This window comes from Ptychodera flava, chromosome 17 (assembly GCF_041260155.1).
Source record: "Ptychodera flava strain L36383 chromosome 17, AS_Pfla_20210202, whole genome shotgun sequence".
NCBI classification, from domain to species: domain Eukaryota; kingdom Metazoa; phylum Hemichordata; class Enteropneusta; family Ptychoderidae; genus Ptychodera; species Ptychodera flava.
The window spans coordinates 29,943,304-29,959,217 of NC_091944.1; the positions used below are offsets into that span (position 1 = coordinate 29,943,304).

General features: G+C 38.5%; 1 long non-coding RNA gene across 1 annotated transcript in view; it reads right to left on the reverse strand.

Annotated features, from left to right (window-relative positions):
• Positions 1–4,145: 4,145 nt before the first annotated feature.
• LOC139116523 (uncharacterized) overlaps positions 4,146–15,914 on the reverse strand; it is a 67,583-nt gene continuing 55,814 nt past the window's right edge. The window contains exon 5 of the long non-coding RNA XR_011548327.1: positions 4,146–4,384. This is a non-coding gene — a long non-coding RNA (uncharacterized lncRNA). The remainder of the gene's footprint in view (positions 4,385–15,914) is intronic.

The following is a 15,914-nucleotide window of genomic DNA, read 5'->3' on the forward strand; positions in this document are numbered from 1 at the left end:
AATCAGGGCACAAGAGACAAATGAACACACACACTAAACGACAAAAAAAAATCGACAAGAAACACTAAATGCAAAACACATAAATTATTCGCAATAAGCCATTATGATATCCTTCATAAATATTACAGTTCGGAGTTATACAGAACTAAATGTCCATTCCATATCAGTAATAGACAATGATGTCACAGATTAAAACAGCGACCGAAAGTTACCAACCTATCAAAGCAGCAATATTAAAGAGTAAGTCTCGTATGATTTTTTTGTTTTTGTTTAAAATATGACTCTATCAAATAAACGTATCATCCAAAGGAAATGACGTGGTTATTATAAATATAATGAAATTGCAATATTTTGTGCGATTTTGAAATTTGCTGCCATTCGGTTATTTTAAGAATTCGCGGGCCTGGTCAAGATATGCGATTGAACACACAAGTGTAAAACATCCACCCTAGCTAAAGTGAACGCCCCTGCTATAGTTTTACGATGGAGAGAAGCTGTGCTTTCGGTAGCTGAAGTAATAACAGCGATTGCCGTTTTAACATGCATGGCTTTCCAAGAGAACAGAATGAGACAGATTTGGTCAAAATATCAAGAAAGAGCCGTGAAAATGGCTTTTCCGCAGGGGTATTTCCGCTGTGCTAATTTTCGAGTGCCTATATAGTCAGATGACTTTGTGGAATGCACACAGCGGAAAGGCGAATATACGCTAAGGCCGAGTCTAGTTCCTTGAGCTATTCGATTCTATGACAAAAATGCCTTACTAGTGCGACAGAAGCCCGTCATACGACGACCAGTGTCACAAGGAGGAGTTCGCCTTTATGACCATCAACTGTCGACAAGAGCGAGAACAGCAGCAAGACCGGGACAGGCCGACGAAAACATATCGAGGAAGTATACGATGGTAAGGCCTTACGACTGAAGGGCAGATACAATCCCTTTCAATTGTAAATGGGAGAAATACAAGTACTAAATCTCATTTTTGTGGGATACTATTATAATATTACTGAGGTAAAGAGATATTGATTTTATTTCCAAAAATGGTAGTTCACGTAATGATTTTAGGCCGCCTCTCTGTCAGACCGAACCATAAGGTAGGCCTCTGTTGGGTATGCACGGCGCAAAGGTGACAGTGACAGTAATCGAAATGCGTTGCCATACTTGCCCATTCTGCCCGACAATTATTAAAGCTTCCCCACCCAAAATTTGATTTCTTTATAATGTCGTAGTTATGTATCGATAACATTGTCCTTTAATAATCTAATAATACTGAAATTTACCAATTAAACTACAGCCGGAAGCAAATATGCTTTGGTCACTTCGGTACAGAGCCTTGCGGATCTGGCCGAGCAGAGCCACCCGCCGATTTGTCATATACACTATTTGAATCAAGGAAATTTGTATCAATTATCAAACACCTATAAAAGCACAAATTAATTTAGTTTAGCATTGTAAAAAAATTATTCATAGTTTTCTCATAGACTCCAATGTATAGTGAATCAACATTTCGGTGAAATTCCAAAATCCAATTTCTTGCACACATATCAACCTTTAACCATTCTAGTCTAAGTACTTTAAAATGAATTATCAAATGTCTATAAATACACAGATTTAGATAGTTTTGTATTGGAAAAAAATTATTCATAGTTTCCTCATAGACTACCATGTATAGTGAATCAACATTTCGGTGAAATTCTAAAATCTAATTTCTTGCACACATATCCATTTGTAACTACCCTAGTCTAATCAAGTACATTAATATTAATAATCAAGAGTAGATAAATACACAGATTTACCTATTTTTGTATTGAAAAAAATATTCATAGTTTCTTCATAGACTCCCATGTACAGTGAATCTACATTTCAGTGAAATTCCAAAATCCAATTTCTGGCGAACATATCCATTTGTTATCACCCTAGTCTAATCGAGTACATTAATATTAATAATAGAGGGTACACAAATACACAGATTTACCTTTATTTGTATTGGAAAAACATAATTCATAGTTTCCTCATAGACTCCCATGTATAGTGGATGAAAATTTTCAGTGAAATTCCAAAATCAGATTTCTTGTAGACATAATATGCACCTTTAACCATCATATTCTAATCAAGTACAATTATGTTAATTATTCAACGTCTGTATGTGCACAAGTATAGCAAGTTTTTCATTGGAAAAAAATTATTCACAATTTTATCATAGACTCCCATGTATAGTGGATGAACATTTTTGGTGAAATTCTAAAGTCAAATGTTTTGTCCACATACCAGTTGTAACAACCCTATTCCAATTAAGTACATTTATGTCAATTATCAAATATCTATAAATGCATAGATATAGTTTTGTATTGAAAAAGTATTACATAGTTTTCTCATAGACTACCATGTATAGCGAATCAACATTGTCAACGGCTGACTATTAAATAAAGCAAATATCAAAATTTTGTACACACGCACTTGCGCAAAAATATTGCAATTCACCTGTAATATCTGTCCCATCCCTTTCAGGGTAATTTCAAATATATAGCAGTCAGAAGGGGAAATTTGAACATTAACACGTTGTGCGTTTGTAAAAATGGGGGGTGCATTTGAAAATATCTGAGAATCTTTTCTTTTTGGATTCTATTGCCACCCGTACTCCAAGAGGTGTTTGTGTGTGCTGCTTCACTCAAGCAATGGGAGGGGCATGAAATTTTGTCATCTTAAAAGGGGGGGTCATCAATTTTTTGGTGCTATGGGTAGGGGTTCACTTATTTTGACTGATGCGCAGGAAGAATTTTGCCGGCCCACTCCCGCCATAATAACTGAACGCTCCCTTAGTTTGCATTCTTTTTACGGTGATGTGTAAGACTGTGGCGTTTAGGACTGATTTAGGTTTGACGATGGAGTCCTGCTCCTGTTCCCAATTCTGTTGACGTTCCAAATGTTAACATCTATAAGGTTACAAATCCAGAAGTTAGAGCATCTATGAAATAATAGTTGCAGTCGTCTTTTCGGTGCCGATGACATGTCAGCGCACTGATTTCGCTCATGCAATCATCATTATCATCATATCAGATGCACTACTATGGCTCGTCGAGTCGAAATCGCAAGTTACACCGATAACGTCACTGACAAAACGAGGCGTGCTCGCTCTAATTTCCGGAAAAAGTGCAATCGCCGCCCGAACTGAGAACACATTACTTTTCCGTGTTTTCATCAAATAACACAATATAACAGTCTATACTAGAAACCGTTTAAATAAGCTAAAGTTTTGTAAGTGCTTGTTTTGTCTATGTCAATTTCGGCGAAAAAACTTCAAACAAAGAGAACGATGTCACTTCCCTGCCTCGCGAGGGCGCCTTACAATGATGTCACAGTTTATGAGATACAGTAAAAAGAGAAAACCAGTTGCTGGTAATTACAGAGTAAAACAAAAAGCATAAACTTCTTGGTCTCACACACGCATACATAGATACATACATAGATACATAGATACATACATAGATACATAGATACATACATAGATACATAGATACATACATAGATACATAGATACATAGATACATAGATACATACATTACGCGGTTTTCTGTATAGAATACAGGCAAGGTCATTATACTATCTCCTGTATATGTTGTTATCATGCATTTTCAGATCATCTTAAACTGACACGTCAGTGTCATTATTATAATCCTTTATCAAAACATCTTATAGATATCCAAAAGCAACAAGTTAACGACCTGTTGACATTATGCTGAAAGGCTGGCATAATGATAAATTTTGTAATAGAACAGCATTGTCTACTACACAAGCACTGTCTTTTTTCTACGGACATAAAGCAAGGTACAAGAAAACAAAATTTAGTCTTTGTTGCCCTATATTTTTCTCATTTGACATTGTTCCTCTCCAAGAGAGCAATATTATGGTGGTGGTTTGTAAGATCAAATTTTTGAAAGGTATTGTAACTCAATGCAACATTTTCACACGACAGTTTACGTTTTACCAAAAATTAAACTTGAATGGTAAGACTAAACGTTTCTCCTCTTCTGTCAGAACTTGTTTAAAACAAAACTCACATGGTTCTAGAAACAGAACACCAACTACCGTCTTCGTTTGCTTTCTTTAGTCTGTATCTTCGATTTCTTCTTCATCTTTCTTTATTTTTTCGGTTTTAAGCAGCCCTTAAAATCACCTTCAGCATATGGAGAATTTTACGTTCTTTTATAAGATCTCTTGTATCCTGTTGATCTTGGGACAGATGATCAGCATTTGCGATAGTAAATATGCAGCTCTTGTCAGTATGAGTATTTTTTGATATGTCATTTACTACGGCCGCTGTATCTTTTCCTTCTTGCTTGACAGTGTCTTTCATGAGTTACCACGATATAAAAAGGAGTGTTTCCGCCTAATTTTTGAGAGAAATTGGCAATTTTAGTACACATAGACCATGAATTAATTCCTCTTCAAACAAGCCAAACTGTCATCACACTGTGAACGAATGTGGAGAAGTAAGACATCTCACAGACTGTGTTTGCATAGTCCGAGATGAGTAAGAATGTTACATCTTTGGTATTTCCGTGCTGTCACCATAAATTCATCTGCTTTTGATTACCCTTCCGTACGTTAAGTTTAGACGCATTTCATTACTGGTTTGTTTTGTCTACCGAAAAATGTTAACATTAAATCATTTTCGTTAGCAACCAGTATTACATTCAATGTTTGATGGATGAATTGACATAGTTTCAAATTAGAGTAAACGACAAGCTTCAGACCCTTTTCAATGTTATCTGAGGAGGCGATATTTCAGAATTATTCATGTTTCAATGAATTTGCCACAAGTTGGCCCATTCGTATAATCCATAGAAATCACCTAAAAAGTTTCATAGCTGTTTCAATTCGGTGTACAACCAAGCACTGGTCACAACTTTTGACGATCATTTGTGCTACTATTAAAATGTTCTAATGCGCTTCTATGACAACGTTAACAAAAGTTGGTGCAGTGCCAGCCACACATTTTATTTTTTAAACATTGTATACGCATTCCACGTGAAATTCTTCAAGACAGCCTCTTATATCGGCAAAGGCATGGTGGTAGTACGTATGAATACATAGTCGTTGATTTCGAAAATCTATAGGGAAAAGTCGCTATCTTTTGATCATTCTTTCATTTTTTCTATGACAGTCAAATCATAGGTTACCCAAATGGTGACCATAGATGACTTCAAGGATAATGTAAAACCGCCTTCTTGTTCTTTATAGCATGTTAAATTTTTGTAAGGGCGTACGCGCGATTTGAGCCAACCGCCACATGGTTGTAAACCCCAGCACATAACGAATATAATTAATACGCATACTAATGTACCTGTTTTCGTCAACCATCAACCTATAGCTAGAGTGTGAGCCGTTTGTGATCCACATACTAACTTCAGCTCAATCGATATCGAGGAGCACACGCATAAACAAATGAACATCTTTACAAAATACTATAAAATAGTGAACTAAACAGGGCATTTGCTTGTAAGTTTGATTTCACAATCTAATGATACAGACTATGAAACAGAAATAAAAATGTGACCAACGGGTCTGTGATAAAACTAAAACGTTAAAAATTGCTGGGGTGATAGTGATAGTGATCTACGTACATGTGTAAGCTCTTTGGCACTTATAGGCACCGACTAGAGAAATTTTCAGCATGCAAATTTCTTTGACACATGGATAGGTAACGTGCGCCATCTCAAAGCTCTTGGTAAGACAAAAGATTCATACGGGCACTTGCTATAGTTCCCATCATCATGTGTAAACTACCGGGCGAACACGTACATAAATTCGGGTAAGCATAATTTAAGCGCCACGAGCCACGAGCTGCGAGCCAAAGTTCACGATGCACGATTAGCGTTAAGCTAGAAATATGTGCATTTTCACTCCAATTCAATTAATTGATTCATTTTCATGGATAAATCAACATTCGGGCTTCAACAGCCGCCTTCTAAATGCATGAACTGGTGACCAGCGAATGTGTTTACGAATTCTACATCAAGGGGCATACTATGCGAAAAGGGACTCGAGAGTAATTATAGGGAGGGAGGGCCAGTATTTTTCAAAATTACACAACGTAAAATTGTAACATTAAAATTTGATCAATCAAAATTCTTTACATTAATTTTGTTGACCATATGGTAAGGTTGCTACTATTTCGAATATAAAAGCATGATGATATTAGAAGATTTTTACATATTATTTTGGAGAATTTATGACCTTTGACCTGTCCTATCCCCCTCTGCAACTAAGCTGTGGCTTATTCTACGTAAGAGTCAAAGACGGCTGGTGTCTATCGAACTGTGACTGGTATGGGACACCGACCTTCGACCCTCAAATCATCCTGTACCTCACTAATTATGCACATCTATAAATTATAGGCTAGCTAACAGACGTCGAGGTCTGAAGTTTAGTGGAAGGAGATGATTATGTTAACTAAGATTTCTGCTAAAATGTCAAGCGACCAGGATGACATTTGACCTCGATTTAACGAATATTCCGATAAATCAGTAACTACAAGTTGTACACCATTGATATTTATGGACATGAGGTAAACAATGGCGCAAAATCCTGTATCTTATTAAATATGCACATGACTACTTCACGACTATCAAATATGGCTACAGGTCTGATTTTCGCTGGACGGCCATCTTGGGAGGAAAGATTACAGCAAAAATATTACGTGACCATGATGACCTTTGACCTGAGTTCAACAGATTTGCCAGTAAATTAGTGCAACAGCCTTCATATTTGGTGGGATGAGGCGTCACATTATGAATTAGTAAATATTTTTCAAATAAAATATAATTGATGTTGACTATGGGACGTACAGGGACGGTCAATGTTTGTTGGACATAACAATTGGGGAGAATCACTTTTCTCAGCATAATTTTAAAAATTCGCCCTCCCTTCCTATATTGTTTTTCAAGTCCCTTACCGGCCAGCAACATGTTGGATTCGTGAACACACATATCGCAGGTCACCACTTCATGCACATACATAGCGTCTATTAAATGTGATTTAAGAGTGAAAATGAATAGATAAAGTGAACGAGAGTGAAATTCATCTATTTCTAGCTTAAAATGCAAACTGTGAATCGTGAATTTTGGCACGTGGCTCGTGGCGCTTGAATTAGCTTACCCATTAAATTTCGCGTGACTACGAGAATGAGTGAAATTTGTCGGACTTACGAAACGCTATACTCAATGAAGTCGAAGCTTGGAAGAACGGTTTACAGACTGATCTTTTCATGGGTTAGGAAACCTACAACTCGTGACATAGCATCGACTGCAGCTTTCACACTCAAGGAAAAAAGCCCGCGAAAAAAACGAAATATGCGCTTTGCAGGAAGTCATTGCCCAAATTGTGACGTCATAACAGACATTGATAGCGCAAGCAAATTGTAGACAAAAGAGACTGTGTTTTAATTGCCTTGGCAAACACGGAGTGAAAGTTTGCAAATCCTTGTCGCGCTGTAGAAAGTATGGTAAGGAGCATCATACGTCGATATGACAAACACTTGTTGTAGCAAAATCGACTGATAGTGTATAATTTGCAGAAACTGGCACTGACTATCAATTGGTTCAGTGATATTAAAAACATCTGTCGCCGATGTACGGCATCCATCAAAATCACACGAACAGGCTGGCTACAGCGATAATTTTGTTTGATCATAGACAGTAGAGGGGGGAGACTTCCCCCTCAACTGTCATTGGTTTGATGAAGGGGCAACACGCTCTTTGCGACTCAAGATCTCGCGGACGAAATCGGCGCAGTTACAACTGATACAGAGACGATAAACTTAGCTGTATTCGGCGACAAATCATTCTCGGCTCACAGGGATATATTCAGGGACATTAAATATTATGGTAAAAACCAAATCGTTGTCTAAAAGTTATTTTTCTGTCTGCCTTTCTCTTCGCCTGTGCTCGCTTGAGAAGTGACGGACTGCGCATTGTATGTGTAAGTGCATGCGTAGTAAAATGCACCGTCTTTCGATGAACTCTTGCGTCCGCGCGTGACCGAAATATTTTGCAGGATTATCGAGTCTGCAGGATTATCGAGTCTGAACCAGTCTTGATAATCCCACAACAGAATTCAGGTCACGCGCGGAAGCAAGAAAGAGGGCGCATTTTACTACGCATACAGGGCTACCATTTTCTGAAGTTGGTAGCCCAGTGGCAATGGTTGGTAGCCCTTGCATATTTTAGTTCAGTGATATCTGTTTTCGTTAATCAGACAAGAAAAAGTGAATAAGGTGAATTTTCTATCCATTTGATGAAAATATTGCACACCTTTAGTACCCAAGGAAACAGGTATAATGGACGTTAGTGATACTCAAAAGTTTGGTGACCTATTGACAACCGGTTTCACTTTCAGAGTTGTCTGCAAATTTTGATAGTCGTCATGACAACGATACGACCTTCTCAGCAGTGAGACATACCGTAGCATGGTTAAAAAATATACCATGCTTTTCTGTAGGAAGAGGCATAATTTCCTGTATTGTGTTGGATATATTGATCAAAATTAATTTCCTGTAATTGTGTTGATATATTATGATCAAAATGCAACGAAAATGCATTGTCAGTGGCCATCATTTTCTTTGTCCGTCATTCAAGTAAGGCAGTTCAAATAAAGAAACTTTGTTGCAAATTCCGCATGACTAAGTTATAGTCTTAGCCTTTCGTGTCCATCTGGGTTTGACTGCATTTAGCTGGTCTCAAAGTGACACACCGGACATGGCATGCCAAGTACTGACTGAATTTCAGGTCCCAGGTTTTTGGTAGTCCATGTGGGCTACCATTTCATAGATTTGGGTAGCCCCCAGAGAAAATTGGTAGTCTATGGTTGCGGGACTACCGTTAATATCGAGCCCTGGCATATCTGACACAGTGGGCAGTTCGTCACGGTCTCAAGCGAGCAGATTGTATAGGTAAGTGAAAGGCAGACAGAAGAAAACATTTAGACAACGAAACTTATTTGGTTTATATCATATTAGTATTTATGGTCCCTGAATATATCCCTGAGCTCGGTCGAGAACTTTCATGTTACGGAAATAAGCGTCATCGCTGAAAACGGAGAAACCATTCGAATGAATGCATTGGTCGTACCAAAAATCGCTGTATGGCTACAGCATCAGCTGACAAGGAAACTCGCGAGTTAACGCAGACTTTAACTCACTCAGCCTCTTTCAAACTGCCTATCATTCGTCAAAGACATACTCACCGGGGCAGCTTTCTACTGGGATTTGTTGGGGACAAGATAACAGCGGTATCATCAAAGTTCGAAAGCGTTCAGTTATTACCGGCCATGGGTGGGCCGGCGAAATCCGGGGGTCGCCTTTAATTTCAAAACTGCAAAGGGGTGGGGTGGGGGTCATGTAGTTTTTAAACAGCACAGAGGGGATGGGGGTCATTTAATTTCCATAAGTTTCCGCCCAGTCAAAAGTAGCTTCCGTGTTCAAAATATTCGGGGAAATAAAATGATTCGCTGCATGATTTTATTCTCTGTCGTCATTTAACTGTAAATCTGGATAAAGTTTAATTATCTGTTGCATGAACATCTTGCCTCTGCAACTATGAGGCTTGTCCTCTTGTAAATCGAGCTCACTGAGGGCAATGAACAATGCTTACTACTTACATATTAGAGTATATCTCTTATATGTAAGTAGTATAAGCATTATTTTGTAAGCAAGTTTGTCAAGGAAAATATTTAACAGTTACCTGTAGACTACAGTGAAAAGTGAAATAATACAAGTGAAATAATACAAAAGTGAAATAATACAAAAGAGAAATATACAAGGACAGGGATACAAAGCTTACAGATCACAGTGACTGTGATACTTCAGAGCTTCACATGAAACGCGATGTCGTCAAACTCGTCGCTTAATTGTACGACCCACTAGGATACGTATCACCCCACAGTACTAGAGATTTCCCATTATGCATCATGATTTGTACCAACGTAGATTCCCCTGTGAAGTGTACCATGTCTCCCATGTGTAGACAAATTCCTGGACTAGTGGTAAAAATTCTGAAAACGTACTTTGAAGGACACCTTTCCTCTCAATTCCCATTTTCAAGGATTAAGGAAATTGTGCTTGATTGAGAGAGGAGATAGCATTCTTGTAAATTTTCCACTGATTGTGTCCTCAGGCATACAGAATAATGTGATGGACAGTAGGGAGACTAGTTGCACCTAATTTATGAAACAAAGGATATTGATTTTTTCTAAATAGAAAAGACAAAAGAACTTTATATGCCAACTTATGACCCCTTCAGTTTGTCATAGCTTGCTTCCAAAAACTGTGACATTTGTAGTACCTGCGAGACAGTGAATTTTATGGTTAATTGACAGTTTCTTTGAAATTTATACTACGATATTTCAACGTACTTTTAATAAATATAATTAATCAATTATCCTGAGACTTCACATTATTTCTTTTATGCAAAACTGAAAACGTTATAAGAAAACTAATGTCGTTGGTACAAATCAAATAGCATTGTGGGTAATTTATTGTACTGTGCACCTGTCCGCATCAGAGCAAAGATGCTTATACAAGACTAGACTGGGATGAGTCGTAGTCCAGTCAAAACAGGGTTAGACCCACCACAAATTTCTTCGGAATGCATTTTGGAGAGGTACCCAGAACAACATATCAAAGTTTACTCGAATATACCTTGGTGAAATATATATAATTTGCATAAATAAAACATGGCTGCCATCCGTCCTAAAAATAACATAATTGGCAATATATCACATGTTAAACAAGCTATTTCAGTGATTTCAATGTCTGACACTGCTTATTTGGCACGGGAATCATTTTTGAGATATAATATTGTGTATAGGCAGCTCGTTAATCTGCATAATTCCAATATTGGCGGCTAACATTCCTAAAAAATACATTCTTGGTCATAAAGCACGTATTAAATGAGCTATTCAGGAGATTTTAAAGTTAAAATTATATGGCGGCTACAGTGATGGGAGCAAAATAGAACATGTACATGGTGTGATGCCTGAAGGTGTGCAAGAGGGTAGTATCTTACACCTTTTCAGCATCCTTATTGTTTTAGGTCAATACATGGTGTGTAGTTTCCTGTAGGGCTGATACAACTCAACCCAACTCCCATAATAGTCTTTAATCTGTTAGAGGGTGTGAGAGCTCCTTTGCAGGATACATATATTCTGTTGTCTTAGTGATGTGGAATAACTATATTAGCATATTTCAATGCAGTAGCAGTTACTTATTGTGGATTTTTTTCTTTCTATTTACAGATACACTTACCATTGCAAAGGAGTCAGACACTACCAAGAAGGAAGTTTACTAGTGGATATCCACCCATTCTCCCACTCTCTTTGGACTATTTGTCAGCAGAGGATTGATCAAATCATTCAAAGACATACCCAACACAATTACTGTTGGCAGTATGAGGTATGGTACTGTTCAGCCTACTTGGATGACTTTTAAATGTTTTGAACAACGGAAAGAAATTGATATTTCACATGATATTCAAATCTACAGGAGGCATTTTCCATAAGATGCCAGTGTGGTGGATGTCAATTAGTCCATTGAGTTCCGTCAATCTTTTAGTAACTTTAATTATTAAAGGTAAAGCAGATGGAAAGTTTTGGTGATTGCTTCTTCGTTTTCTTGTAACAGAAAGAGTTTCTTGTAATCAATATAGTTTGAAATGCCCAGCATTTGGTTTGTCAACAAAAGGCGATATTCGAATGAAATATACCTTGTTAATATGTTCACATTTGACTGTAGAGATTCTGGACAATGTGATTTGGTGAATCACACTGAAATCTGCAACAGATACCAATAGCCCAAACCCGGAATTCGAATCGACCACGGTACAAACAAAGCCATGTGCGCAAACGCGCATAGACGTACGTGTATTTCCATACGCGTTAGTACACATGTGGGTTTGTTTGTACCGGCATCACGTGATTGTTTGGGCGTACTGATCTGTAGAATGCATCGCGTCCTTTTTATTCCGGAGTAGAACCATTCCATGGCAGCACATTTTGGAATGGTAGTCACTACACATGTGCATTTCAGCACAACAATGAATTGCTGTATTATGATGGGCTAAAAGTATTGCAAGGGCAAGGACTAAAAGGATATCGCTTGTAGACTTCGCTTTATGTAACAATAAGATAGATAGGATTGTAAAGAGGAAAGGCAAGGCGGATTACTGTGGCCAACAACACACACCAATTTCCCTTCTTACTGAAGGACACACTTTGGAATGAACATGTAACTGCATAGCCAAATAGCTGACATCCCGTGTGTTTTGATAATAGACTGCAAGATGATCTGCAACATTTCGCGAAATCTATCAGCAAATTAAATCACTAGGCCATATGAGTGTCGGGGTTACAGCACACAATCTTATTTGCGCTAGTGATACGATGTACATTGTATCCTCAGACAGCGTCGAACTAAAAAAAAAGATTATAAATCTGAAAATTTACTGAGAAAAAAATACTTAGCACAGCTTTTGTTATTTGGAAAAAAATCTTTTCAGAAATTTACAATTGTAAAAAAAATGTTCACAATTTCATTGTGACCACCCCCTCCCAAGATCTACTGGTCCATCCTTAAGCAGACAAAACGCACACGGGAATCACCAAGATAATTGATGTTAATTGTCAGTTCCCTGACTCGACTGCGTAGGATAAGAGCATTAGCTCGACGTTTTGTTGCAAATCTGCGGAATCAAAACAATTGGGTAACCGGTGATTGAAATAACTGCTACAGAAATCAAAGCCGTAGAGAAACTTCGGGTCCTCGACGTCCAATCAGAATGCTACTCAGATGAACTCAATCTACTTAAATCAGACGAGAGAAAGCACGGACACTCGTCAAACAGTTGAAAGTCGTCTAGACGAAGACCAGACCATCCGCTGTGTCAGGTCGTCTGCACAATTCACCGCTCACAGAAACAGTAAAATTGCCAGCATTGATACCGAAGGTACCATCACTTCACGCGCCTCATCGTGTGTGTGATTCATCATCGTCGTTCCAAGCTCATCGGCTTACAAGGAACAGTCACAGTACTACGCCAATACTATTGGATACCAGTCGCATCGTTGTGAAATCAGTCACACGACATTGCGTCACTTGCAAATTCGTAATCGGACAATCATATCAGGCACCTATAAGGCCACCACTACCCAGGATGAGAGTTACCGACCTCCCAGCATTTACCGTAACAGGTGTCGATTTTACAGGGGAACTCTACGTTAAATCAGGAAATCGCAAGGAAACCAAAATTATGTTTGTTTATTCACCTGCGCTACGACACGTGGTGTACACTTAGAATTGGTGGAAAACATGAGTACTGGTGCATTTCTACGAGCATTTCGTCGCTTCGCTGCCCGACGCTCATTACCACATCGCATGTTGAGTGACAACGCATCAACATATCATGCAGCAGCGAAGGAAAGTCACGAAATCATGAACTCGCCATCTGTAAGGGGATTTCTCGCGAACCACCTCGTCCAATGGGACTTCATACCGAAGCGAGCCCCTGGTTCGGGGGTTCTGGGAACGGTTTATTGGCATTACAAAATTATGCCTGAAGAAAGTACTTGCGACGAGCTTTCATATACGAAGATGAACTGAGAACACTACTCACAGAGATCGAAGCAATAATTAACGATCGGCCACTGACTTACGTGTACGGCGACTGCAACGAACCCTTACCTCTAACGTCGCAACTCATCGTCGGTCCGAACAATTACCACTTTACCGTACGGACGACATCAACGTTGACTAACCGCAATTCAAACTACATGTTGCAAATTGTCTTTAAGGAGAGATATCATTGTCTTTCAAGACTTTTAGAGCAATTTTACGCTCGTTGGAGTGACGAATACTTAACTGAACTGAAGGAACGATACTTTAATTGCGTGAAGGGCTTCACTACTAATGAAATCAAAGTCTGAGATGTTGTACTCATACACGACGATCAGAAGAAACGTCCGCAATGGAAATCAGCCATTGTACAGAAACTGAAAGTGCCACGACGGGTTAGTTCGCTCAGCTGAAATTAAAACGGCAAACGGTCCAAGCAACCGCCCTATCACCATAAACATCTCCTTGAAATAAACGCTGGCGATGTCGACAATAACTTCAGTTATACCTTGCTGGTGCGCTCGTTGTTGACTTTGTCAAAGTTAATCCGGTGATAATCTGGTGACAGCGTCCACAGATTAGTAATTTACCCTCGCTTACTTTGGCAAATTAGGCACTCAAACTCATCAAATAATAGACTAAATTACCACCTTGCTTGCTTTGGCGAATTAGGCAATCAAACTGGTCAGATATAGATGCAGCATGCTGATAAAACGTTTACGCAAGATTGTCAAGGGCAGTGCAAGACCAAAACACCAAAGTTTGGTAGAATAAACCTTTATTAGCAATACAACAAAACACCTACCCACCCCTGGGGACGGACATATAGGCTATCCCCGATGGTATAATTCGGAATTACCAATTCCAGTCCAGAGCCGATGACCGGCAGCAAATGAAATTGTCCGTTGTCATTTAAATAACCAAAAAATCAAGACTGTAGAATATAATATCCCCCTGGTGTCACAGATTAGTTTGATGCTCATCGCTTAATATCAAGAATGTCGTATGTACTTTAAATAACAACAATAAAACTAGTAAAACGGGAAGTTGCAGGACTGTGGGTACACAATAGGTAGATTACTGATGACGTACCATTTGCATACACAGAGCGGGGGTTTTTGAATTCTGATAGCATCACTTTGACCGTGTGATAAATTTAAATGACACAGCCAGAAACAATAAAATTCACAGCAGCTTTTGGAAACAAGTTTATAATTTAACGAATAAGATACAACTTGGAAGATTTCAATGAAAGCTTCTTCAACGTATTTTGCCATGGAGCAAATATTTATATTTTTTGAAGTTGAAAGACTCCTGTTTTGTCCTCTTTGCAATGAAATTGATCCTTTAGAACATAGATTTTTATATTGTAATATTGCTGAAAGATGTTGGGAAAAGATGAAAAATACGCTTCGTAGAGCCAATGGAGAAAGGGTTCAAATCACAACATCAAACATAACTTTCGGTGACCCCTTTGACAACATGGTCACCCTAGACATTGTAATACTGTGATGCAACTTCTAATATTATTAGGAAAATTTAGTATACATAAATATTGCATGACTGGAACAAACACACCAATTGGAGTTTTACTCCAAAAATTACCGTGCGTTACAATACAGAAAAGTCAAAGCATACTAGACCTGTTGCCTTGGAAATTACGAAAGAATTCTTGACCCTTTTAAATTTGTCAATTTTGTGTATGGCTTGCGGCTGTGATACGACTCATTAATGTAAATTTTAATTAGTTTTATTTATAATAAAAGAGAGAAAAGCCACTTCCATACTGCGCCACCTGAGTTGAGGCAGTATGCCCATTCTGGGTGACCAGCTGCTCCTCTTGAAGCGATTAAAATCTGATTTCATGGCCTAACTTGAAGTATGGCTACCATACCTGAATCTGTATTGCCTTGAGAAAAAAGCCGACCTCTATCTTTCTTCCCCAAGCTATGAAGCAGGAAATATGAGCAAACAATAATTGAGTTCACACAACGGCATGAGAAGACTTAAACAAAAGGGGCCTTTAAATGGGGGCCTTTAAATGACGGAATTTGAGTTTCGTGCAGAATTTTAGGGGAACTGTTGTTGGTCCGTCAGGATCTCACAAGTGTGGCTCTATACATATTCTGAGTACCACAGCAGCCATTGAAGTCATTCAAATCCGCAACTTGATTCACAGGAAAGATGGCTTTGAGGCCTGTTTGTGTCATCACCCTTGATTTTAGTCAAACCATTGTCTCTTAACTTTGCCATG